This window comes from Motacilla alba, chromosome 11, assembly GCF_015832195.1.
Source record: "Motacilla alba alba isolate MOTALB_02 chromosome 11, Motacilla_alba_V1.0_pri, whole genome shotgun sequence".
Lineage (NCBI taxonomy): Eukaryota > Metazoa > Chordata > Aves > Passeriformes > Motacillidae > Motacilla > Motacilla alba.
In genome coordinates this window covers 20538175-20564342 of record NC_052026.1, presented here as the reverse complement: position 1 = coordinate 20564342, position 26168 = coordinate 20538175, and the positions used below count along the sequence as shown (strand labels likewise).

The following is a 26168-nucleotide window of genomic DNA, read 5'->3' as shown; positions in this document are numbered from 1 at the left end:
TGGCATGAGCTGACATTAGTACACAGGCCACGGAGGCAGAGGATCCATGTGCAGCTTCACCGGAGAGCGGGCGCCTGCCCAGATCCCTGCCAGCACGGGGAGGGGGACGCGGGATCCGGGAGGAAGCGCGCCCGCACCTCCGCACTGCTCTTTTGTATTTCAATTTTCTTTGGCCAGTGGGGATGATTTTATAGCATCACAGCAGAACATTATCTTTTATACTTTGACAAAATGAAACTGAGTCCTTGGGATTTTTTCACCCACTGCTCTCTTGGCTACTTCACTGCAGTACTATTTCATTACTTATTGATTTTTCAACGTGCTGTCTGCATCGCTGTAATTTACACAAGTTCTGATAGCCCTCAGCGATTCCTAACACCTCAGGGTGAGATCATGGAGCTCACTTGAGATACCAAAGGTAGGCAACAAGTTCGTCAGAAAAGATGACAAATTGACAAACTTGATAGTCAAGGAGGAAATTTGAGCAGCTGCAGGCGTACCATATCAAGATGTTTTTCTTAGCCAAATTGAATTACAGCAAATTTGTGCCCCCAAAATTAGTCTCGCACACAGCTAATAAGGGACTGCGAAGTGTATGGCTAAACCCCAAGAAATTAATAATGCATGTCCCACACAGGGCAGCTGAACTAATGCTATTTTGGTTGTAACTGGAGATATCCACTGGTCTGCAGACCGGCAGGTGGTAAGAGAAGGCAGCCTCGTCGTGAGCAAGGACAGGGAGCTACAAAGAGCTCCTCTTACACTGAGGTGAGTAAATGCTGCTTCTTCAAGGCCTTCTCCACAGCTCTGCCATTCTAGCAGCTCAGGTGGCAGCGCTGTGTTCCCCCTGACCAGAGCAGCCTGACGTCCCTGACACGATGTCACATCCTAAGGCTCGTCCAGCTCCTCGGAGCTCCCTCACAGAGATGCTTCTGCAGGAAAAGGGTCAGTGCTCAGTGAAACGAGCTCTAAGAGCTCTAATCCTGCTTTGAGTTTCTCACACTACTGTTCACAGAGTCAAAATACAAATTTAGGTCACTTGCCATGAGAATCTGGCTATCCTATGGTTACAGCTTTCTCCTGCACCTGTACTTGCGTGGTGAAATCCCTTTACCCCTCAGTAAAGGGGCGCCTTCTCACTCGAGCTTCCCTGGGGACACCCAGCAGCAGACTGGTGGGAGACCAGCCCCAAACAGGCAAACCTGAGCAGAGACTGAAACAACGCAGGCTTTCAGGCTGTATCCTAAGCATGTGTTCAGATTTAAAAGGAAATATTTCTGCTGTCACTGTTTTCCAAATCAAGAAATTATCTTGAGAGGGTCTTCTAAAAGTAAGACAAAAAATAAGGCAGGTGTCCCTACAAGGCCAAGTTTTCGTGGCCAGTGAACTGACCACAGGACAACCAGAAACAAGATGGCCAGTAAAATTAGAGGAACAAATTATCAGTGAAGCTCTGTTAGCTCTTCCACAGCATCTTCCATCTTATTTCCCACTGCAGACCTGGATTAATTGGGCTACTCAACGAGGGCAGCAGTCAGAGCACAGCTCGCTGCTCCTGCCTGGCTGGGACTTAGGAATCAAGTGGTTTAGAAAGTACAAAACTGTCTCTAAATTTTCATGCATTCAGAAAATTTATAATGCTCGTGTGCTGTCCTGGCTTTTACTGCCATGAAGCGATCCCAGCCTTCTCTTGCCTTTTCCTCTCGGCAGCGCGGTGCGCAGCGGGCCCAGGCTGGGCTGAGCACGGCTGTGCAGCCCCCAAGAGATCTTCCAGCGCTGCACTTTCCCGTGAGATTTGTCAGCCATGAAATTCATCGTGGGAATGTGCTGGTTTAAGCCCATCTTGTGAGGAGCCCCAGCAGTTTTCTGACAGACCCCTCTGCACCCCTGCACATTCCCGCAGTGTCGCGGCAGCTCCCGCCCCGTGGCAATGTCCTACACCCTCTGTGGACAGCCCTCATCTCAGGTACTGATATTGAGAGAGTCCAGCAGTTAAGTTCATTATGAAGGGAAAGACAAATGCATCCAAAATTGATGAAATATTCCGGACAATAAAATTTTTAGAAGTACTGTGTGTTTATTTTAATAGTTTATGAATTTGAAGTGGCTGATCTCTCCCCATTTTTACTATCATAAACCGTTCGGACAACAACTGTTACAAATATTTCCTTAACACTGTTCTAACTTCAGCTCATTTCACAGTTTCATTTCATATTCCTGAACTATCACATTTCAAAATTTACAGTCTTGCACCAAAGGTCACATATGGCCACGTCTAAGTCCTCTAAGATCTGTGATTGTGAAACGCTAAGCTGATGTTGGTTTAATTGATTCTGTGGAAGCAGCGATGCCTGTAACTCCTGAGAATTAGGGCTTTCCACAAACTGGCAAACTTTCAGTGGGTAAAATAAATATCCTCCTATCCATGTGATAGAGGGTATATGCACAGCACGCAGTTATATCAACACACCTCTCTAATGATGCACTTTAGATTAAATAGTGTGTCCGAAAGAGCCAAAGGATCACAGTTTGTGGAGCACAAGCCCAAACAAACGCCAGTAACAAGTCCCAGCCGTTCCCTTTCTTGGGTGCAGCTGCACCAAAGTCCGGAGATTCCAGCAGGAGGGTTAAAGGAGCTGGGGTGACCCCTGCTGCACCTACAAGCACCCAAACAAGCCCATCTGCCAGCAAAGGGTCCCTGGAGCGGCCCTAGCCTCCCCCATCCCAGGCCATGCCCTTACATGATCCCACAGAGCACTGGACACACCTGCTATGGGATAGCTAAGCCTGGCCTGTACACTTCTCAGAACAGATGTAATAAAACTAATTTATTGCTCCTTTCCCCCAACAGGATTATAGAAACATAAACAAAGAAATGTTGAGTTCTTCAAGGAAAGGCCCCTTGAACTCACGGATGTGACTGGGAGATTTAAGACCACTCTTCTCAAAGTAAGGCTCGGAGTACAACTTTCCTCATCCTATTTCTGGTGAGTTCTGGAGGAAATACAGCAGTTTGGGTTTGAGGACTGTTTCCCTTTGAGACACCGGAGTTGCAGCTGCAGGGCTGGAGTCCCCTGCCTGCATCCCCCACGCCAGTAGGAAGCTTGGGGGGCTGCCCAGGAGCACGGGCTCGGGCTGCAGACGGACACGAAATTATGGACAGGAACCTCAGAAAGCGCTAGAGAGCAAAGCAGCGACACCGGCTGAAGACAGCACGAACTGGTGGAGGAAGATCAGCGCTGTCAGGACCTTTGCACAGCCCCACGTGCCCTCAGCCCCGTGCGGGTGCTGCTCTGCAGGGCGGGATCCTGCTCCCAGCCAGCCTCGGGCCTGGCAGCGCCGAGGGCCGGGCCGGGGATGCTCGCGGCTCCTTCCCCGTGACCATGGGAGCAGAGCACCCAGAGCACTGCTTTCCCAGCAGCTTTTCTCCGAGTTTTGCTGATAATAACATTACGGTTTTCCCTGCGCTGGCAGGCGGATGAGAGGAGCGCGCAGCCTTTGGAGCGATCGATCCGATCGATCCCAGAGGCTCCATGTCATTTCCAGGGGATTTGCTAAAGAAGCTACTTATGTCCCTTTTTCATTTTCACCAACTCATTACCAGCTGCTGCTGCTCCCTGCGCTTCAGCAGCACCTGCAGGAATGAATCCCGGCGCTCCAGCCCGGTCCTGCCGCAGGGGCCTCTCCCACGGGGAGAGCAGGGCCCGGCCGAAGGCCGAGGGCGGGTGACGCACCAGGGTCGCTCCCGTCTCTCCCTCTGTGCAGGCACGCACACACGCTCTCCTTTCTCTTCTCCTTTTTTAAAGGGCAGCCCAGCAGCACACTAAGCAACTGATCCCCCGGCTTAACTTTTAAATTAAGACCATTGTAAATTTGGGAACTTGAGAAGAGATGGAGAGGACACCCATAATCCTTTGCAAATGTCAAGTGGCTCTCGATATTGGTTACTTTTCAAAGGTAGCTAGGCTACAGCGTGCGCAGTAATGAAAAACCCTGCCAGGCCCACTCCATAGGGCTTCAGTCAATATACATAATATTATTGGGCTTTGAAAGGATTAAAGATTGTTTCTTTTGCTTCCTTCTAATATGGAGATCTATTGCACTTAAAACTCCGAGCGCGCCGTGTCCCGCGGGGCGGGGGCTGCCGCCCTGGGACGCTCAGCGCCGCTCCCCTGCCCGTCCTGGCACCTCGGCACCCACGGATGGATTCCCCCGCTGCGATCGGCCAGGCCTGCCATGGGCACCCCATCGCTCTGCCACGTGGAAGGGGAATCCACAAACTTTTAAAGTAAAAGTTAAACAATGCTGAAAGTCTTCAGTTACCAACAGGGCCAGAGGGCAGACTTGAAAGGATTGAAACATCTGGAAAAATACAATTTTTTCCTACATCCTACTCAAAAAAGTTCATAGATCTGTGTTTTGACTGCAAGAACTCAGTTCCTCACAAACACCCATTAAGTACAAGAAATCTGAACAATTAGCACTGATTTGCAGCTCCCAGGGCTCCTCAGAGCCGTCACGGCAGCTCTGGCAGAGGAGGATGAGGCCCCAGAGCAACGCGACTCCTGATCCAGGTCCCCCCACTGAGTCTGGGGCTTCTGCAGCACCATCTGCAAAAGGCCCATGCCAACTGTGATTTGAGAGGTCTCAGACAGAGCACCTTATGGCTGAAATACTGCCAAACCCATATTCTTTATCTTTGCACATCTGTATTTTCTTGTCCTGATGTTTAATTAACATTACTTCATTGAATATGGGGAATTTTTCTTCCCACCAACCTTGTAAATACGATTATGGCAGGATTCCCTCGAATTCTCCTTTTATGAAGCCAAATGTGCAATGTTGGCAAGGCTGTGCTCTCAGTTCTACTCAAGAGAAAGGCAGCACTTGAGATCCCTGAGTAGGAGAGAGCAGGATTTAGCATCCTGGATGCCAGCAGGGCCCTGCAGTCCCTCAGCTCCCTCTGCTCTGGACTCAATGGCAAAGAGCCATTGATCCCTCCCCACTGGATCTTTGCTGAAGTCGCACTAATTCTGAAAAAAGTAGTTGAAAAATGTAGTTTTTTCCTTACTATCCATATGATACCATGAACTTCAACAGGTGAGCTGGAGACCAAAACCTGCAAAGTTCCCATTTCAGCAGAAGACAGGCAATAGGGGAAGAGGAATTAAAGGAAATATTGTAAGATTTTTAACAGTATCTTAAAAACCTCAATCAGGAAGGTTTTCAGCCGAAACCCTAACAAAAGTGCTGCTGCAGGTTTCAAGCATCCCCCCTTTAGGGCTGACTCAACTTTGGCTGAATTCAAGAGAAATGGTGCTGCCACAGAATAAAGCCTTTGATTTCAGATTGATTTCAAAAAGAAAAATATTCCATATTAAACCAGCAATAAATAACAATAATGTTTACAGACTGGATGACACATTAGCTTGGGTGCTGAAAATATCTTTCCTGAGGCGAGGTGAGTGACTGCCCCTGAGGTCCAGCTGCACAGCCTGGCCAGCTGGTTTGACAGGCTTGTCAGGAGTCCTGAGCTGGCTGCCACTGGCCACTTCTGTACAGTGACCATAGAACTCCATCTTAAGAGGGATTTTGGTAATTCTCTGTGTCACCAGAACTAATCTTACAAAAATGGGTAGGTTTGCTTTATTATAATGTAAATTTCTTTTAGAAGTTCTAGATGAAAGAATTAGTAATATATAAGGATCCAAATGAGTTCTTAATCATTTACATTAGCTTGCCAGGGCAACACAAAATGGAATAACCAAAGGCTTACAGTGTCTCTGGTTGGTCTGCTTCTTGTGGGACAAGCACAAAGGCAGTGATGATAGAACAGTTTAGCTGCTGATATCCTTTAAGAGATATTGAGAGATTCCAGAAACTCCCCTAACATCTTGCAAATATTTTCTAAATGTCACAAAAATTCCCCTCTGCCTTCAAAGGGTCTGTAAAACTCTACAGAGTTCTGCAGGTGAGGAATCCCACGAGAGTTGGGGGAGAAAGGAGAAAGAGCACCAAGAGAGTAGAAAAGGCCCAGTCCAGAGGCTAGAAACACAGACATTGCACCGAGATAATGGGGGAAAAGGGAATAAGAACTGAAAAGGAATCCATGTAATGACCAGATGATCCTTGCTCAAATAAACTCTCTTTACAGGCATCACACTGTCACTTTCATCTTCTGTGATCACAGAAATCCCAGACTTGTTTGGTGCTTCTTGTCTGGTGAGGGAGAGAAACGAGACCCACCCCTGCACTGCCTGCAGGTGTTGAACCCACCTCTGCCAGCAAAAGGGTCCCCAACCTGTTTTTAAAGGCTCCAGCACAAATAGCCCAAGTCCATTAAAACAAGGGAATTAAAAAAAAACAACATCAAAAGATTCTAGCCTGGCAGGGTGATGAATCAGAGGTTAAATACCCAACACTTGTTCAGGTATCGCTTGGGGAATTCACTTTTCCTTTTCATGGTAATTTTAAGATGAATTTTTAGGCCAACAGTTGTATTTCTTGAGAAATCTATACCATTCTCCTAGCAGTTTCCTTGAAATAACTGATGGATCTTCACCAACTAAATTCCAATTTAAAAGATTTGTCAGTAAGAAAATCCCAATCTCAATAAAAGGTGAATGCAGCCGGAGCTCTCCGAGCCAGGCTGATGGCAATGAAGGAGCAGGGAGTTTCTATTAGCTGGAGTAAGATAACAGATTGCAGGTAATCCTTCCTATTACCACCAAACACCTGCATACAGATGCCACATTGTAAATGAGGATGGATTTTTAATTTCTGGAAACATAAAATCCTGGGCACACCTTGTGCTGGGAAGGCAGTGGAGGAGGGAGGGATGGGGCAGGACCTTTGCTGAGAGGAGGCTTCCTGCTGCAAAGTCCACGGGATGCTGTAGAGTGGTAAAGTCATTCATCACATGTATTTAAAGTTGAATTTGCTGATATTTTATGGTATTGGATTTTATTTCTATTAACATTTTATGCTGAAATTACAGAATGATTCGTGAGTACTGAATTTTTGATTGCTTTTATACTTGCTGGGACACTATTAACGTTGATTTACGTTAATAGCACTGTAAGAAGATATTAACAATGAAATTTCCAAAAGCACTTAGCATCCCATAATTGGAGTTAAATGACAAAAAAAATGAGGGGATAATAAAGTACAGAGAGAGACAGAATTTTTGACAATACTCCCTCTAAACTGTATTTTTCAGGAAGAATTGGAGCAGGACAATTTTATAAAAGAATAGAGTCACCCATCAGGAAGAGAACACTTGTACTAAGAACGTGATGGTGCATGGAGCTGCGGGTGCAGCACGACTTCCACGGAGGGATCACCTCGGAGTCCACCTGCACACAGCCAGGGCCGGCAGCTCCTCTGAAATCCAGGGAAGGCAGGGGCAGGCTGCTGCAGCAGGGACCTCGAAGGGGGCAGAAATGAGCCAGGTCTCATCTGCTGAGGCTGAGGATGAGGTTTCCCAAGGGAAGGACTGAAACAGGGCTCTGGTGAAGGTGCTGTGGGATCAGCCAGGATCCCAGAGGTGACTGCACACCCCCTACGACTTCTTCTGATCCCAAACCCGCTAACCCAAACTTAATTTGCTTCTTTAAAGCAGAATTTCCACAAATTCTGCTTTGACATCACTTGGATACTGTTTTTAAAATTCTCTTTCCATTAAAAAAGCATCAAAGTGCTTTTTTGTTAAAAAGTGCTTCATTGATCTCATCATCAGAAGTTAAACAGCTCCGTCGGGGAACACACAGGGCAATGTGACAAATCGTATGAAAACTTGGGAAAAAAGTAAACTTGAAACAAAAATCTTAAACCAGACAACATACAGAAACAAAACACCTTGACTGGCTTTGAGTAGCTCTGGGAAAAATGCCAAGAATGTTTGTAGGGAGGTGTTTTATCAGTTTTGTTTAAATGACATTTTTGTGAGGGTCAGAAGGGAAATTTGACAAAACATTTTCAAGCCGTTTTAATCAAGAAAATAACTACAAAAATGTTATGTTGCAAGAAGATCATTTAGCCATTTCACTCAGATCAGGAGGGAAGCTCATGTCAGACTTTTGTTAAAAACAACTAATTTCAGCGGCATTTTATGGCCCACTAGAATGTGGAAGTCTTTGTAGAAGTCGAACTACAGAGTAGTAAATGAAAACTCCTGGCTGTACTCAGGAAAACAAATGTGCAGCAACAACAAGTCTCACCAAAGCAATGGCACATCAGGTGTGGGATGCAAAAATGAGCAAAGCAAAGGAAATCTTAGACAGGACCAAACCCTCAGCTCTGTCTGAGATCCACAGTCTTGACTGATCAGAGAGAATACTGGCATCTCACAGCCTGGTGATCCCATCCCCAAATTCAGCCATGGAGCTGCTGTTACAGCTTTTAAAATACAAATATATATATATATATATATATATATATATAAAAATATATATATAAAAGCATAAATGAGCAACCTGGTCTAGTGAAAAGTGTTCCTGCCCATCCATGGCAGGGGTTGGAACTGGATGAACTTTTAAGATCCCTTCCAAGCGAAACCATTCTGGGGTTGTATGGTAAATACTGATGTACAAACCTCAGCTGAGCAGGGATCTGTGAGATGGGTAAGTGGCTCATGATCTGTCTCTTCCCATGTCAACCCACCTCAGCCCTGGAGTTGTCCAGCTGCAGGTTGTGGCAGAGATCAGCTGGGGAATGAGTTCTTTTGTGTGACCACAAACAATGATTGTGCTGGTCAGGAAACGCGGGATTTGTTATCATACCAAAGCAAAAAGATTTCTTGTTTTGAAAGATCAGCCAATATTTCCCTTCGATGGGAGAATGACTGTTCCACAGGCATGGCTGTATTTTGGACACTGTTAAAAACAAACAAACAAACCCCAACCCAGCCCCTTTTATCAGCAGGAACCACATTTGCTTACACAGAAGATCTGTCAGCAGCCCAGAGTAAATAGATCAAATAGAGCTGACATGCTACTAAATTTAATATGCATCCTTGTGTCTTTAAAATTCCCATCTACCCATGCATTTCAAAGGTAAGTTTGTGGATTTCTTAAGTAATTATATTTCAATAACAAGCAAGAGAGAAACGCCTGGAAACATAACAAAACCACTGACTGCTACATAAATTAAAAACTGATTGATGGATGGAGAACTTAGATGAATTGTTAAATTGGCACATGATTGGGCAAACAGATCCAAGGCTGGTGTAGGCCCAGCTCAGCAGACTGTGACAGACGTGTGCCCACAGGAACAGCCACGCAGATGTAGCAAGGGGTGAGCGCTCACGGGGTACCCAAGGGCAGAATCAGCTGCTGGATGGGCACCAGCGTGGAGGAGAAACACAGAGCTGCAGAGCCAGGTACTGGCACGCAGGCGTATGAGGACACAACCGTCCCCAGCCCCGTCGCCCTCCTGGGTGCTTTCCCATAACCTGTTTCCAGCCTGCTCCCAGCGCTGCAGTGAATCCTGCCTCTGTGGGGCTGACACCACGGCCAGAGGGCCTGGGGGGAGCAGGGCTGACACAAGCGAGCCAGGAAACGGCTATTTCAGGAGCAGAAGTATCAGAGAAAAGCAGTTGGTGTGAAGAGGAGAGAGAAGGTGGCCATGCCCCTGAGAGCAGCACCGATCCCCGCAATGCCAAATCCTCCCAAGGGCCCAGCGCCGCACTCGTCTCTCCAAGCTGCGCCACTGGCCAGCGCCTGCAACATCTCAAGTGGGAAAATGTAATTTTATTAAGGCTCCTGGAGCTTCACTCTCAGCATCTGCACTGCAGCAGAGCATACAAAGGGAGGTTATGAGGAATTTCTCATTATGGCCACAGGCACAGACTCATAACGTCCCCCAGCCAACCTCAGTTAATAAAGCTCCTGCTCAGCCCACCTGCCCCCAGCCCCTCGTCCACAGGTGCCCCCGCCCTGGGCCACCCTGTGCGTCGCCCCCTCAGCCCTCACGGACAGGAAACTCCTGCTTTGTCTTCCCTAACTCTTATTGCATGGGCACCTTCATTTGCAAACCTGCTCCTGGAGGCCCAGAGCTGTAATTAATCCATGTCACAGGAAAGATGTAGTGTCGGGAGAATTTATGACTGGCTCTGAGCTGCCGTGATGAGCAGGGGCACCTCAGCCCCTTGTGATATAAATGCCTCTGCTAATTGGATTGCAGGAGCTAATCAGGAGCTGGAGAGAGAATGAAGGCGCTCAGCCTCCTCGCTGCTGGCGTGGGCTGATAAAGCCGGCAGCCACGGGAATTGCATCTGCGGGAATTGCATCCTGGCCCGAGATGGCTATCGTGGGGTGCCCAGGGCCACTGGCGTGGGGCAGCCGTGCAGCAGAGCAGGGAGGGCGTGGGTGCACACCCAGGGGGCTGTGTATGGGGCTGTGCTCACGCCCATGGGGCTGTGCTCACACCATGGGGCTGTGCTCACACCCACGGGGCTGTGTATGGGGCTGTGCTCACACCCATGGGGCTGTGTTTGGGGCTGTGCTCACACCCACGGGGCTGTGCTCACACCATGGGGCTGTGCACACCCATGGGGCTGTGGGGGTGGGCCTGGGGGCACAGGGCAGAACGGGCTGCACCTGGCCAGGAGCTGTCCCAGAACCCCCCCGGCTGCTCTGGCCAGCAGCACCTCGGGCAGCCCTGGGCCGGGGTACCACCATGGCATTGCACGGCCGCCTGGTCTGGCTGGTGTTGCAGACACCCCATGGCCCCCCTCAGCAGTCCCTGGGGTCTCCATTGCTGACCTCAAACACTAGAAAGGAGCTGAATACTCAATGATCCCAATACTGTGTCTATTGACACCTTCTGTTCATGCCTTTCCCCAGAAGGACAGAAAACCAGAGAGATGAGGTGGAAGAGACACAACAAGGACCACAACCACAAGTGAGGCTGACCACGCCAGGAGCAACCTGGGCGAATGTCACAGGCTACACACGTGCTCCACACACCACACAGGCCGTCAGATGAAGGGTGGGCAGGCGGGAGGTGGCTCCTGAGGACAGGCTCAGGATGCTCTTAGATGGTCTGACTCCAGCCTTCACAGAATCTTAACCTCATGATCACCCCCAGCTCCTGACCAGGGCAGACCTGTCCACAGGGAGATGGGAAGAGTCCTGGATGGAGAGCTCTGACCTGGCTCTCCACCCACATAAACCAAACACACGCAGGTCCCCACTAGAGAACAGGGTTTTTTTCTGCTACCAAAGGCTCTTCTACGTTCAATCAGCTTTTCTGTCTTCTCCATGTCCTTCTTATTGCCCTTTATTTTCATCTCTGGCTCCCTTTCTTACAAACACATGGATTAGAAAGTAAATCCTGAAAACGGTGACTAAACCCAGCCATCTCTCCTTATGGAAACACTTTCCCACCTTCTTAAACCTTTTTGGAGGCACGAGGGAAAATAACCCTTGTATTTATGCAAATTTCAAAGTGGCGTGTGATGATGGAAACAAAACAGTGCTGGAGCGCAGCCAAGGCATGGCACCGACGGGGCCTCTCAGCTGCTCGCCTCCCGATTCTTCGGGGGAAGCAGCTGTAGAGAAATGAAAATACAGAAGCCCCCGCACACACCCGCCGCCGCCCGCGCGCATTCCAGCACCCGTCACCTCGGAGGCGGCAGGATGCGGGCTCTGGCCAGGCGCTGCCTGCAGCCTGGAGCACCCTGTCGTCCCCCACAAGCCTCCCTGTCCCGCTGTTCCCGATTCCCCTTTCAGGAATTTACAAACATTTTCCGCAGATCAATATCTGTATTGATTATTCATTGTGAGCGAGTCGTGTGTCTTTGGTGATCCAACCTGGCAGAGTGAGCAGCCAAAGGCTGCAGCAGATACAGGGAGGGAAAAAGAGGAGGAAAAAGCCCTACAGAAGGCAAGAGAGACCCAGATCTGGCTGGGTTTGCTGCTGCCAGCAATGGAGACGGATGGAGAGGAAGGAAGGAAGAAAATGGGAATGGCATGAAAGGGAATGAAGAGACGGAGAGCCGAGGAGAAAAAGCGAGAGCAGGAAAAACAAAGTCACCGCTGGAGAACTGGTGCCGGGGCACGCCGGCAGCCTGGAGAGATTCCAACCTTGTGCTCGCCCTTCTGCACAGGGATGCGATGGACTTATTGCTTCGGGAGTGAAAAGTGACTCACGGTTTTGGTATCTGCTACGTAAGAGCTTTGGGGGGATTCCTTGGCTGGCTGACAGAAAGGGAAGAAAGCAGCAGCAGTGAGGTAAAACGCGATCCCTTCCTCCTGCCTTCCTGGGAATACGCGTCGCCCGGGCTGGCTGGAGCAGCTCGCTGCTCGCTTATGATATGCAAAAGGAGAATAATTAAAAGCGCCAGCATCACTTGCAAAGTGAGTAAACACAAAGCCTTTCAAAACATGCTCTTCAGCTAATGAGAAGCTGTAATTTCTTATACTTAAAGGCAAAAAAGACCCTGATGAGGCTCGGTGGAGTGTGCGCGCGCGCCTGCGTGTGTGTGCATGTGTTTGTAGATATGAGAGAATCAGTTAATTGTTGATGATGTTTAGAAAAGGGATTATGAGAAAAGACACTGAAATGATGACAGGGAACATCTTGGATCAGAGCCAGAGAAATAAAATAATCAAGGACAATCAAGCCTGCAGCTCCGGAGAAAGCGCCGACTGTTCTGCCAGGGACTTGGAAGGAATTTCCCCGCGCTGCCGAGCTGCAGCTGGAATACGTGCTTGGCACCAGGAGAGAGAACTGCAAGGAGCAGTTTGCTTGGAGCATGAGACCACAGAAGAGAGAACTATGGAGCTCTGCTATAATTCAGAGGGTAAACAGCTTTGTCTGCTTATGTGTCAGGTGGAGACTTGATTTTGTCCATATCTGACCTGCCCTGAAAACGCAACTTCTGAAATCCCCTGGCTGAAGCCGGAGCTGAGGATTCTCCAGACGCCTCTCCAGAACTACTGTGACGTTATGAAAACAAAGGAAAGGGAGCCAGAGGAATTAAGTTCTCCTGTGGCTGCAGGACCTGATGGACCTGACCATGGAAACAGTCTCGGGAATAGATTCCTTCCTTAATTCTGGAAATCAGGACCCCCTTGCTCCAGCTGGGGATTGCAGCACAAACACACAGGAAAGGTGGCGGTCATCGGGAATACCAGGAGCAAGCTTTCCTTCCAACCTGGGCATCTAGCTGCTGTCCTGAACGGATGGATTTTAATAAATGTTGGCTTTCTCTTGGCCTGAGGTTGGGTGGGGAGAGAGAATAAAGGGAAATTTAAACCATCCTGTGACTGCCGTGTTGTCAGTGAGCTACAGAAATGCTGTTCCTTTGTTTTGGATGCTAAACTCCGTCTGACTTCATTGTTGCTGGATTTTGGCACGTTACACTCTGGGCTTCTCCAGCAGCAGAAACACATGGTCTATTAAAGTGGGAATCTTTGGGGACGCGGAGGCAGAGGAACGAGCCAATCATACGTGGCTTTTGCACATTCCCTGTTTTCCAGCTTTGCGGAAAGCTTTCCGGATGGTGCGGATGGTAGGTACGCGTGTGCCCAGGGGGGCGGAGGGCAGCGCGGGCGCGGCGGGGCCGGGGCGCGGAGCCGGGATGTGCCAGGCAGAGACCCCTTCCCTCCTTCCCTCCTTCCCTCCTTCCTTCCCCGTCCCTGCGCCCGGCTGCCGAGCCTGCTCAGACCTGAGCGGAATCTTAAACGGCCGCGAGCAGATTAGCATATTAACCAGCGCTGCCCGGGCGGTGTCAGCCCGCAGCCTGGCCATGCGGGGCACAGCCTGTCAGAGCTCAACCGGCTCCTTTGTCAGAGCCCTTTTCATGTTTGTGTTTGCCTTTTGTTTCCCAATCAGACCCTAGAAATTCATTAACAGCAATGAAAGACGGGATGCAAAAACCTATAATGAAAACAAATGATGTATTTAAACGGTGCTGGGGCTGAAAGGAGGGGGTTCGTGGCGCCGGGAGCAGAGGAGGAGGAAATCCTGCCACCTGGAAAATGCCTGGACATGCGTGTCCTTCCCCGTGCCAAGGCTCCAAGGAGACAGTTACTACAAAGCCGGTGGTGTGTGTAAAGATGTCGTAGCATTGTCTTTACAGAGCCTCAAACAAATACCAGCGACTGGTCAGAAGGAGAGCTCGGTGCTCATTGTCCCCGCTCCGGCTGCCGGCAATGCCGGAATTCCTCCCTGGTACTCGATGGGCTCTAATTAGAAACAACTTGCAATGCCCGTAAAGGTTTAAAATCACTCGGGTTCGTCCACACGGCTCCTCTGCCCGGGCCCAGCAGTGTCCCTCAGCAGCAGCCCTGACGGGAAGGTGTGGTGGCCAGGGGGACGGCACGGACCAGGCGCCACCACTGTCCTGGACCTGGCCTCGGGATGCTGGACCTGACACCAGGCTCTTCAGGTGTCTTCCTCTCCTGTGTTATTTCTTAGACAGGTCATTTCACAAATGTTACTGTCCCCTAAAGTGTCACGTGGTTGTGAGAATAAAAAGATTTATTCCAAGCACGGCCTTTTTATCGGAACTGATCAAATAAGAGAACAACTGAAATAATCTATGTTGTATGATTTCTATTTGTCAGTGGTGTGGGGGGGCTTTGAATATCACAGAAGCACAACTTATGTATTTGTCAACAGGATTTCTAGGCAAATCTGAATGTCCTCTGCCCCAGAGCTCCATGCCCAGGCTGAGTGTGCCCATCTGTGGGGTCACATGTGCAGATGGGGACACCCTTCCCTGCCCCCGACATGGCACCCCCGAAAACGTGTCACTGGCACAGTTCTCTGAGCTACAAGAGTCTGTAATTTGTACCTCTGGGGAGCAAAAAATGTTAGCAGGGAAAAGGGAAATGGGCTTCAGCCCCTTTGTCACTCTGTAGCCAGCTCTTACCCTGGCTGGGTCCATGGGCAAAGGCTCCAGGGCTCTGTCTGTGTCCAGTGAGGTATCCCACTAATTCCAGCTGATTTCATCAGCTAACAATCAAAGACAAACAACACAAAGATTGTAACTGTTGCAGGAATTGAAGAAAATCTCTCAACACCTGCCACACGTCCACATTTTTCAGTGAGGAAAACAACAACAACAACAAACTCTTGTCTGAGGAAACCTCTCCAATTTGTACCTGGTAAAGACATGCTGGATAATCTTACTCTAATGGACTTTATCTCCACAATTAGATAAACAAACTAAATCCCTTAAGAACTTTCAAAATTTATCCTAAACTACCACCAGTCCTTATCATTAAAGTTTTAATTATAACCACAGCAAATAATGGTGAAATCACAGAATTATAGAATGGCTTGAGTTGGAAGGAACCTCAAAGCTCATCCAGTCCCACCCCATGTCCTGTGGGCAGGGACACCTTCCACTGTCCCAGGTGTTCCCAGCCCTGTCCAGCCTGGCCTGGGGCACTGCCAGGGATCCAGGGGCAGCCCCAGCTGCTCTGGGCACCTGTGCCAGGGCCAAGTGTTTGCTGTGGGCTCAGGTTCCTGCTGACCATGGCTGGGCTGTTGATGTGGTGCCAATGGGTTTTGGAGACACTGAAATAAAACCACATTTCCACAGCAGCTTCTGAAAGAGCCTTGTGCTGGTTAAAAAGTATTTTGGAAAATCACATGAGAACTGTCTCTCATATGCCAGCATATCACCCAGGTGATGAGCTGCCAACACATTCCCAGGCATTCTTCTTGGTATTGAAATAAAATAGAGGAAAGTTACTAAAAATACGTTATGTTCTTAAACCAGAAGATCAAGACGTGCATTAAAAGACAGTGACAAATATCCTCTTGCACCCTGGAATACAGCCTTGGTCCCATGTTCTCCCCTTCCTCTGCACTTATGGAAGAGCAATTAGCCACTAAACAGGTAATTAAAATAATACTCCATAATTACATCTATGAAACTATCACAGAGTATGAACAAGGGCCTTTTCCCCACCAGGTTGGAATCAAAGCCTTCAGTTTAATGACCAAGTCTATTCTAGGTCCAAGAGAACCATTCTGCCTACACAGAGAAGAAAGTTCCTTTCTACAGGGGAAGCGAACAGAGTGTGTTCTACTGACACAGAACCAAAATTGCTGATTTTTCTCCCTCAGCTGGTTAAGGCCCGGAGTCTCTTCTGAAAGCACATGAGCCTCACAATATCCTGCCCTTTGGCAAAATAGAATTGTCCCTACTTGTACCAGCTGTGCAAATTTAAAAGTTACAATTCTGCTAAACAAAAGCCAATTTTTCCATGGGCATTAGAAGAGCAATTCCCCTCTGGAGGCTTTCTCCTTATCTTCTTCCCACTTGTGTGAGGTCCTTCCATGTTCCCCTCACACTTGCTTTTCATCACCTGTACATGTCCCTTCAACACGATTTACCCTGCAGTTTTAATTAACCAAGATGCTCAAACCAATCACCCCAGCCTCCCCGAGGCACTCACCACCCATCTCTCCTCTGTCCCCCGGTAGCAGGCTTTCTTTGGAGTTCGTGTCACCTCCTCACAGCCCCATCGCCCCACTCAGTCTGGTGAAGCTCTGAGGGTGGGCAGCAACCCCACAGCCCAATCCCACTTTTTCTACCACTGTCATTGCTGGAAACAGCACACAGATCGGCCTCAAAGGGAGCTCTTTTACAGGTCCCACCCCCTCAGTGCTTTTCTGTCCTTTCTGTGCCCCATCCATTGCTTCCCCTCTCATTCTCACATCAAAATCACAAACACTGATCCCAGGGAAGGTGGGATTTCAGCATTGCCATTCCTCCACAAGATCTCTGGATTCAGTTTGTAACACCTGAAGAACACTATTCATCCCCTCAAAGAACACCAAGTCCTGGAACATTTCCTAACTGAATTGAAAAAGCAGATGCTTTCCTCAGGATCCTCTGAGATACTGAGAGCACAAATGAGAGTTTGCCTATCACACAATTTCCCAAGGTTTCCATTACATTTAGAAGTCTGATGATTCTCAAGAATTTGAAGTGTGCACTCGTGTTGTAAACAAAATACTTCAGATAAAAATGTAGGAAGAAAAGAGGAAAGAAACCTTCTTTAAAGGATAAAACCCCCCCAAGAACTAAATACACAGAAAAAAATCCAACTCCAAATTTTGCATTTCTCAGTTTTCCATAAAGATAGGGAACTCTGATGAGTATTTTTTGACACCTGCCATTAATCTTTTCATTGCTTCCAGTATCACACAAGGTTAGTTTGGTAATACCAACTATTCCAGAGATTATGAATGACCTTATAATGATGAAGTATATACAAATATATTAAAAGCAGGTACTTCACAGTGACTCACTGAAGTCTATTTACACACAAAAGAATTTTTAATGAAATTACTACTCTTGGACCACAGGTATTTTTCCAGTGCCAAATCTCACGTGGGGGTACCGGAGGAAGGAAAGGGATATTTGTCCCATGTTCAGGAAGGTGTGTGCTCTGCCAGCACATCATTTACCATCATTTTGGGAAACTCGTATTTACGAATTGTAACGGGCCATCCAAATATGATTTACTTTCACCAATTCCCATGGAAAATGAACCAGATCAGGAGTCTCACCCTTTCCTCATCCTTCCTTATGGCTGTTTGATTAGGACAGACGTTCAAGGGACAGTTTTCCTGCTAAGAAGATTAAGCCAAGGGCACTAATCACTTGGCCTGTTCTTTAATGACAGAAACTAACAATTAAGGACAACATAAATAATTAAATAACAGAGCCCTGATGGTTCTTCACCAGCCCAGACAGAGCTGCAGCCTGGCAAGGCTTTGTAGACATGTAGGAAAAATACAATCTATGGATGGTCTTGTTCAAAAAACACATTTTCATTGAAAGCAAGAGGAGCCAACACTTCTGGCCAGCGAGTGAGGTGCTGAGAAACACTTCAGGCAGGTGGCATTTAACCACCATGAGGAGGAGGAGAGAGCAAACCCTGCAGCTCAGGGAGCACAGAGAACCCTCAACTCTGCCTGAGAACAGCTCTGTTACATGTAATCACATCTCTCCTAATCCAGGTGATTTACATTACATATCCCAGGAGGGCGACCAACACAAAATCACTTCTGCAAGGCTTATGAAAATTAGGTCTTCCTACCTCACTGTGGAAGCGTGGAGATGTCGCAGGATCTGGTGCCGGTGAGTGGAGCAGGGGAGATGGTTCCTATTCAGACCAGACAAAGTCAGTACAAACTCTCCAGATCAGAGCCTGCCAACAAAAGAATGGGAAGTATATAAAATATTTTGAAGGATTTGGAATAATGCACCAAAAGAAACAGAAGTTTACATACAGCATGGAGCCGCTGGTATTTTTTGTGTTCAGTTCCAACTCAGCCAGCATTCCCAGCCATCCCACCTCCTCTGTCACTGAGGGCTGACCTGCAGCACCTCTGTGACAGGTATACTGTGCCTCCTACTGCAAAGCTGCACCTCCCAGCCTCCTGGCTTCTCAGGGAAAAGACTCTATCAACTACCTGCAGGAGGCTTGGCCCACAGGAACCCCCATGGTACCACAGACTCTGGCTCGGCCATCAGCAAAGCCAGAAGCTCTGTGGTCTCCTCTGCTCCAACCAGAGCAGCCCACCCTGGCTGCTCACGTTCCCAGCAGGGGAGCAGAGACATCAGTAAGGAAAACAAACACAGTGAAGAGTCAGGGAAAACAGCCTGATTGATGAGAAGTCTTCTGCTTCCCAAGGAAAGCCCTCCTTTTGGGTGCACAGCTTGGCACCCGGCTGGGCAGCTGACCACGAGGTGTTGTGCAACTGATGCCAGGAGGTTTTTGGGAAAGGAACTTTCCCATTCCAGTGGTGGTTCACGCTGCACTCACACATCTGTGGCTGTCAGGAATTTATAACTAGAAATGACAGAGCTCTCAGGAAATGCTGTTTGCTATTGCCCAGTTTGTTGCTGCTCTGCCTGTGCTCTACACCTGAAGCTGGGGCTGCCCCTGGATCCCTGGCAGTGCCCCAGGCCAGGCTGGACACTGGGGCTGGAGCAGCCTGGGCAGTGGGAGGTGTCCCTGCCATGGCAGGGGTGGGATGTGGTGAACGTTCAGGCCCTTCCAACCCAAGCCATCCTGGAATTCTATGAGCACCGTGGGACACAAGCATGTGTGAGACACGCCAGGGGAAAGGCTAAACCACCACGCATTCAACGCTTGGTTGAAACCAACGGGAAAAGGAAGTTATCTGAAATAAAAAAGGTACTTTCAGGGAAATGGAGGTTGTTTCCAAACAATAAAAATAGAAAAGGATATAAACCCAGCACACTAAGCGCAAACCCACAATAAGGCAAGGCAAAACAGGGTCTGGAGAACAATCATCAGAGTTCGTAGAGCTAATAAAAGCTTCTCCAACACAAAAGCAGGAAGCCTGTCTGTCACCCAGAGCTGCTGATAGATGGGCAAGGAGTAAAGGGGGGAATTAAGAAAGATAAGGGCACAGCAGCAAAATTAAATTAATTCCTTGCACTGCCGTTCTCTATGCAGGGGTCAGCAGGGTTCATATGCCAGAGCAACAAATCACCAGAGGCCGACAGTGCTTCCTCAAGGAGCCCAAATATGAAACTGCTGAACTTTCTTCCTTTGCATCTGAGGATTGGAAGGTGACAAATTTTTACAAAAGGCTTTAGGAGTGAGCCTGGGAATGACAGAGCACAAAGTCTGATTTCCAGAACAGGCAAAAGGGTAGAAAACTGTGGGATTGATCAGAATGAGCAGCAATGAATAAACACGTCTGGGGCAGAGGCTGAAAGACAAGAGCAGAGTTTATATGCACAGATCCGAGTCGTCTGATGAGGAACCAGCCCTGCTAATACAGGAGATTTGGGCTGATACAGTGGAATCTGATTTTCTAAAAGCTTTTCTAGAACATCCCTCACTAAAGGTTCTTAAAGAAACTAAACTGTCATGGAGTAAGAGGGATTAATCTTCCTGTGAATTCCTGATAAAAAGACAGGGAAAAAAGGGCACAAACACAATATTGGCAAGGGATGGAGCAGAAATTCTGCACTACTTCAGCTTAGTCATTAATAACTTGCAAGAGGAGAAAGCAAAGTGACGCACAGATAATGAGGGTAACACGCAGAGTTTTTCAGGAAAGTCAAGTTTAAGAGAGAAGAGTTCCTGCCAAAGCACCCAGAGTCCAGGCTGGAGCCTCGGTGCCAGTGCCCATCCGTGTAGTGGGCCACGGAATGGCCTCCATTAGCTGGACCTTGGTGGGCGCTGTGAGCCTGGATTCCCCCAGTCTCTGAGCTGGCACTGGAGATGTGACAAACATCCTTTGGCTACTACCAGGCGAGTTCCTGGTGAGTACCTGACTCCACCCTCTGACTGACTGACGAGAGAAAGAAAGCTTTGCCATGGCTGTGAGAAATCTCCCTGCAAACACCTCCCACCTCAGAGGATCATCCTCCAAAACCAACTGCAAACAGGATGAAATCCCTTTCATTGTTCTGGGATGCAGGTGGGCAGGGCTGCTGAAGCTGCTCGTGCCCTGCCCAGGAATGTGCCTGCAGATGGCTCACTGCCCCGCTCCGGGTGTCACCTTGGGGGCACAGGCCATGTCCCCTGGGTGGGGCGGATGGAGAGAATGGTTCTGAAGCTGTCACAAAAGGACTGCTTTCTGGAAAGGGTACTCTGCTGGGAGGAAGCTTGTCCCTCTGCCTGGCCCTGCCAGCTCCTCTCCTGGACTCCAGAATGACATGGGAATCCCTCCTGCCCCGCTGAAGCTGGCAGGGAGCTTTCCTGGCATGGCAGGGAGCCTTCCCAGCATGGCAGGGAGCTTCCCCAGCATGGCAGGGAGCTTCCCCAGCATGGCAGGGAGCCTTCCCAGCATGGCATGGAGCTTCCCCAGCATGGCAGGGAGCTTCCCCAGCATGGCAGGGAGCTTCCCAGCATGGCATGGAGCCTTCCCAGCATGGCATGGAGCTTCCCCAGCATGGCAGGGAGCTTCTCCAGCAGCAGCTGCCTTGACTCTGCCCCAGCTGAGTTCCTGTATGGCAAAGAAAGAGCATCAGACAAAGCCCACACTAAATTAAACCCGAGTCCTTCTCGCCAGCAAGGAGACAAGGGGGGGTTCTCGAGGCCTGCCCAGGGCGGGCAGCACCTGCCCCTGGCGGGCCGGGGGCTCGGGGCTCCCTTTGTCCCACCACGTGCCCACATACTGAGGCCACTTGTTCCCGTCTGATGGCAATTAGCACCGTGCCGAATTCCTGGTGCCCCGCGCTAATTCGAGAGGATGGGCATGTCACACCCTGACAAGAATTACAGCCGCTGCCAGCCGGGGCAGCCCGACCCTTTCATTAGGCCTTTGTTTCAGAAGTGAGGGCTCACGGACTCTTTCTTTGTCAGAAATACCCGTGGAGGTGCTGGAGGAGGCAGGAGCCGCAGGCCTGACCCGAAGGATGCCGTGTGCGTGAGCGAGCCAGGCGAGGGGCTCTGCCACACTCCCTGCCCCGGCACAGGAACCCGCAAGTTTACAGAAACCCGCGGTGGCCAGGAGCTGACACCCCAAGGCTGCATCGCTGCTCCGGAGCACGTCCCTCCCGCCCGGCCACTGCCCAGAGCCAGCAGCAGGGACACAGCCCTCCTGCACCCGCTGCGCTCCCTGGGCACACGAAGGACATTGGGAATGGCCGAGATGAGAGCGGAGGCAGCCCTGCTGCCCTGTGCCAGCCCCTCCGCTGCCCAGCAGCCGCAGCCGTAGCCGGGCAGCTCCCACGGAGCCAGCCGCAGCAGGATGAAAACATGCTCGTTGCTGCTCCTTGTCTCCTGTTGTCATTTGAACATCACTCCTGACAGGATCTGGGGATACCATGATGATGGCCAAAACATCCACAAACTCTGTTGCTAAGCTGGTGATGTTCTGACATTTCTGGGAGGCGATCCCCTTCAGAAGAATCACAGAATCCTTCGGGTTGGAAAAGGCCCCGTAGCTCATTGAGTCCAGCCATCCCCAGCACTGCCACGGCCACCACTGCCCCACGTCCCCAGGTACCCCATCCACACGTTTTTTAAATCCCTCCAGGGATGGGGACTCCACTGCTGCCCTGGACAGCCCTTCCCAGGAAGGAATTTCTCCCAATAGCCAACCTTACACAGACTCAGCAGTTTGGCTTTCGAAGGACACTGCTTTCCTGGAACCAGCCCCTCTGCAGCACCCAAGGCTGCTGTAACCTGTATGTACAGGCTGTTGATAAACCCCAGCAATTCCAACTGATTTCAAGGAGGATGCTGTGAATTACCAAATTTGTCAGGTTAGCAGCATGAGAGCAAACTGTTCAGACAGAACAATGCTTCACAAAATGCAATTTAACTTATTTTCCTAATTGTGGGCTGATTCTGATTTATGCTAATTCATAACAGATTATGAACTCTATTATGTAATTGGAAAAATGACCATAAAACTTTCACAATGCTAGAGAGGTTTTTGGTTATTTGGCTGTTACACTCCATGGCTTAGGGGGGCTGGCACACACATGGCTGGGCCTGTGTCCCCATGTCCCCCTGACACAGACCCACCGTCGATTGCAGAGCACAGCCCTGCTCCACGCAGCAAAGGAAGCCATTCATCGAGCACTGGGGTTGCTCTGTGAGGGACTGAGGAAGGGACACAGATCCTCCCTGGAGAGGCTGAGGCACGTCAGGATGTGGCCAGGTATTGCCCCAGCCCTGGAACTGTGCAAGGCCAGCTGGACAGGACTTGGAGCACCCTGGGATAGTGGAAGGTCCCTGCCCAGGGCAGGGGGTGGGACAGGATGAGCTCTGGGGTCCGTTCCAGCCCAAACCATTCTGGGATTGTACGACAAGGAGCTGCTCTGGTTGCTGGGGCCTCTCTGGGTCCAGTCGTGCTCGGCCTCCTGGCTTGGGAAGAGGATGGACCAACAGCCACCGAGGCCGGAGGGGAAAGCGACATCCCCAGCACCTCCAGGAGGAAATCCCCCAGCAGAGCACTGCAGCAGGACGTGGAATCGGTACATTTGAAGTCCTGGTTGTAAGGGGGCCTGAGCAGGAGCGAGGGGCTGGGTGAGCAGCCACGGCCCAGAGCTGGCTGCTGGAGCTGTAATTGCTTTTCAATGATTGTATCTTTTCCTGTGTTACTGCTGCACATGGCTGGGTTTTGTACGATACTGAAAATCAATAAAAATGCATGAAAAAATGTTCTCCCACCCCCCCTTAAAAGTTAAATAATCTTGTTAGGATTCTGGCACCGCTATTTTAAATCAGTCTTTGTTTTTCATCCCAAGCCTGAGACTCGCTGGGTTCCCCCAGGACCCTGCTGAGCAGCCAGCGCCGTGTTCCAGCCCGAGCTGATGGGCAGGAGATCCCCTGCCCTCCAACACACACAGGACACAAGTGGAGTCACCTCTGGCACCGCACACACTCTGGCTTACATGGAGGAGCAGGAGCCAGGAGGAGATTGATTCTCCCCCCGGTTATGGGGAAGCCTGCAGCAGGAGGACCAGTCTCCTCACACAGCTCTGGTGTCCCTCTGCATGGCTCCTCAGGACCACGAGGAGGTCTGAGGACCTCCCAAACTCACACCCTGTCACCAAAATCACTGGGGTTTTGTTTCCTGACAATAACAAACCATGAAAACACACAACTTTTTGGGTGGGAAGGGACCTTAAAGCCCATCTCATTCCACCCCCTGCCATGGCAGGGACACCTTCCACTGTCCCAGGGTCCTCAGTCCTGTCCAGCCTGGCCTTGGATGCTTCCAGGCATCCAGGGGCAGCCACAGCTGCTCTGGGCACCTGTGCCAGGGCCTCACCACCCTCTGAGGGAAAGATTCCTTCTTAATATCCCATCTATCCCTGCCCTCTGATAGTGGGAAGCCATTTTCCCTTGCCCTGTCACTCCAAGCCCTTGTCCAAAGTCCCTTTCCAGATCTCTTAAGCTCCTTCAGGCACTGGAAGGGGCTCTAATGTTTCCCCAGAGCCTTTTGTTCTCCATTTGAACCTAAAGAGAATAAAAGTAGGAAAAAAAACTCCACAACGCCCTATTTACTCTCCACTCCAGAGTAGGATTGGGATGGAGATGCTACAGGAGGTAACGAGCATGATGAGATGAGATGAGAGGAGAGGAGCTCCTTGGAGAGATGAAGGGACTCGGGGCAGTGTAACTGACAGGGCTGCTCACAGCTCCAGACCCACGGCTGTGCTGGCCCTGTGGAGGGAATGGCACGGCTGGAAAAGGGGCAGGGCACTCACGGACACCCCCAGCACCTGCTCATACTGAGCCCAGGGAGCCCTGGTACAGCCCCATCCCTCTTGGACATGGGGATTTGAATCCACTGCCTTGCTCTGGCTCAGTGCCTGGCCATCCAACCCAGACCCTGAAAGGAGGGCTCCATGTTAAATGGAAACATTCATATTCCTGAAGAAAAACCAACAAATATTTTGAATTTTATAAGAATATTTAGTTTGACACAAGCAAAACTTTTCATTTGGACTGTGAGGTTTTTAAAAAAGTTCTGTTTCAAAAGAAAACCTTGCTAAAAAAATGTAGTGATTTTATTTTCTTCTAATTTTTCTAAAATATCTTCACTTTTATTCAATCTCTTCCATTTAACATAGCTTTGCAAACTTTTAAAAACTGTTTTTCTGAAAATAAATTATTTCCCTCTATGTCTGGGTCCCTGCAGGAGCCTTTGCTCTGCAATGAACACACACATGTCTCTGAGTTCAGTACTTTGTCACATCAGCCTGGCCCCACAGTCTGGAATTCCTCAGGAATTAAAGCCTTACATAAACACAGCATTTAACTCCATTACAATATAATAATGATTTTTAAACAACGTTGTAATAGGTTCTATAATATTTTTTTAAGTGCATATTATTGTACTGTCACGGTTTCCTTCGCTCTGTAACAGCCCAGTCAAAGCAACAGATACAAAGGTAAACACAACTGGGAAGGTACTGAGCACTACGTGGCCCCTTTCCCAGGTTTACAACTTGCTTTTCCCAGCTGCCAGCTGCTCCATAGACAGCCCATACTAAATGTGGGACAATTTATGTATTCTTAACCTAAAATATTTTTCAGTTAAAGCAAGCATAAATTATTTATTCATTTGTATTTGCATTTAAATACTTGAAAAATGTCCAAATTAGCTGCTTTGAAAATTGTTCCAAAATTTCCCCCTAGGCTGTGACCTTGTGGCCAAGTCTAATCTCAAAGCAAATTGAAAGAAGGACTCACACTGAACACATCCAGCAGCTCTGGGTGTGCTTTGCCCAGAGAACCAATGCAGCCATTTGCAAACTCAGCCAAGGGCTGGGTTTGGGGCCCACACTTGGGTTCTGACAGGGGTTTTCCACCTTCTTACCCAAGCCTAGAGCTGGTGACCCAAGATTTTGTTGGGAAGGTTTTATTCATCCAGCTCGGTGGCTTCCTTGGAGTTCCTGTTCACAGCCATAGCAGCTCAGCCTTCTGTTAAAAATCCTTCCCACTGCTTGTGGGTGTGGTGGAAAGCACTGAATTTCAGAAACCAGAATTCCAAGGAAATCAGGAACTAGATCAGTTTTAATACTCTGTACATATTTGTGTCAAACCTGCACTTTGGGGAGCTCAACTCATAGCCACGACAGGGGTTTTATTTCCCATCCCCTCCAACCCCGCAGGTACCTACACCCAGCCCTGCTCCCGACTGTGGCATCTCAGGGCCTGGGCTCACATCCCAGCCTGGCCACGGAGCTCCGAAGCCAAACACCATCTGGGAGTGGTCCCCATGGCAAGCGCAGCTGCAGGCTTGTCCTTCCTTGGGCATAAATCTGGTTTCTGCAAAGAGCAGAATTACAGCAGATTAATTCCCTACATCATGCCTCGCAAGGAGAACTGCTGAGAGGGAAGAGAGGAAGCCCAGGCACTGCTCTAAGATCTCAGCCAGCTGCAAAATGTCATGAACCAGCAAGAGAGGTGGTTTCCTGACAACACGTGTCCTGATTCCAGTTCCCCCAGATGAGGGGGAGCTCCTGTGCTCATGACTATTCTCCTTTCAGGAACAGAATGAAGAAAACAGATATAAAAGAGAATTCTAACGTGTGCAGAAGAGAGCAATAGTCAAGAGTTTGTCTGTCAAACCTTTGGTGTAACTGACGTGTAACTTAGGAAATATCCAAGAGGTTTGTTTTACTTAATATTTAAAATTAATAATAAAATTCATTCTAAATCAAGAGAGCAGGATGGACCTGGGTT

At 49.2% G+C, this 26168-nt stretch overlaps 1 protein-coding gene and 1 long non-coding RNA gene across 7 annotated transcripts in view; one reads left to right on the top strand and one right to left on the bottom strand.

Annotated features, from left to right (window-relative positions):
- The window catches only part of ZFHX3 (zinc finger homeobox 3), a 385515-nt gene that overhangs the window by 171358 nt on the left and 187989 nt on the right, over positions 1-26168 (bottom strand). For 5 of the 6 annotated variants that reach the window (XM_038147757.1, XM_038147759.1, XM_038147761.1 and 2 more), the window contains one exon: positions 18072-18182. The gene's annotated coding sequence lies outside the window, so the exon portion shown is untranslated. Of the gene's footprint in view, positions 1-14881; positions 14903-18071; positions 18183-26168 lie in introns of those variants that run through there. The other variant, XM_038147763.1, reaches the window with a different exon arrangement.
- LOC119705425 lies at positions 11323-14493 on the top strand. The gene is made up of 2 exons (XR_005258225.1): positions 11323-13516; positions 13840-14493. It is a non-coding gene; the product is annotated as an uncharacterized LOC119705425 (long non-coding RNA).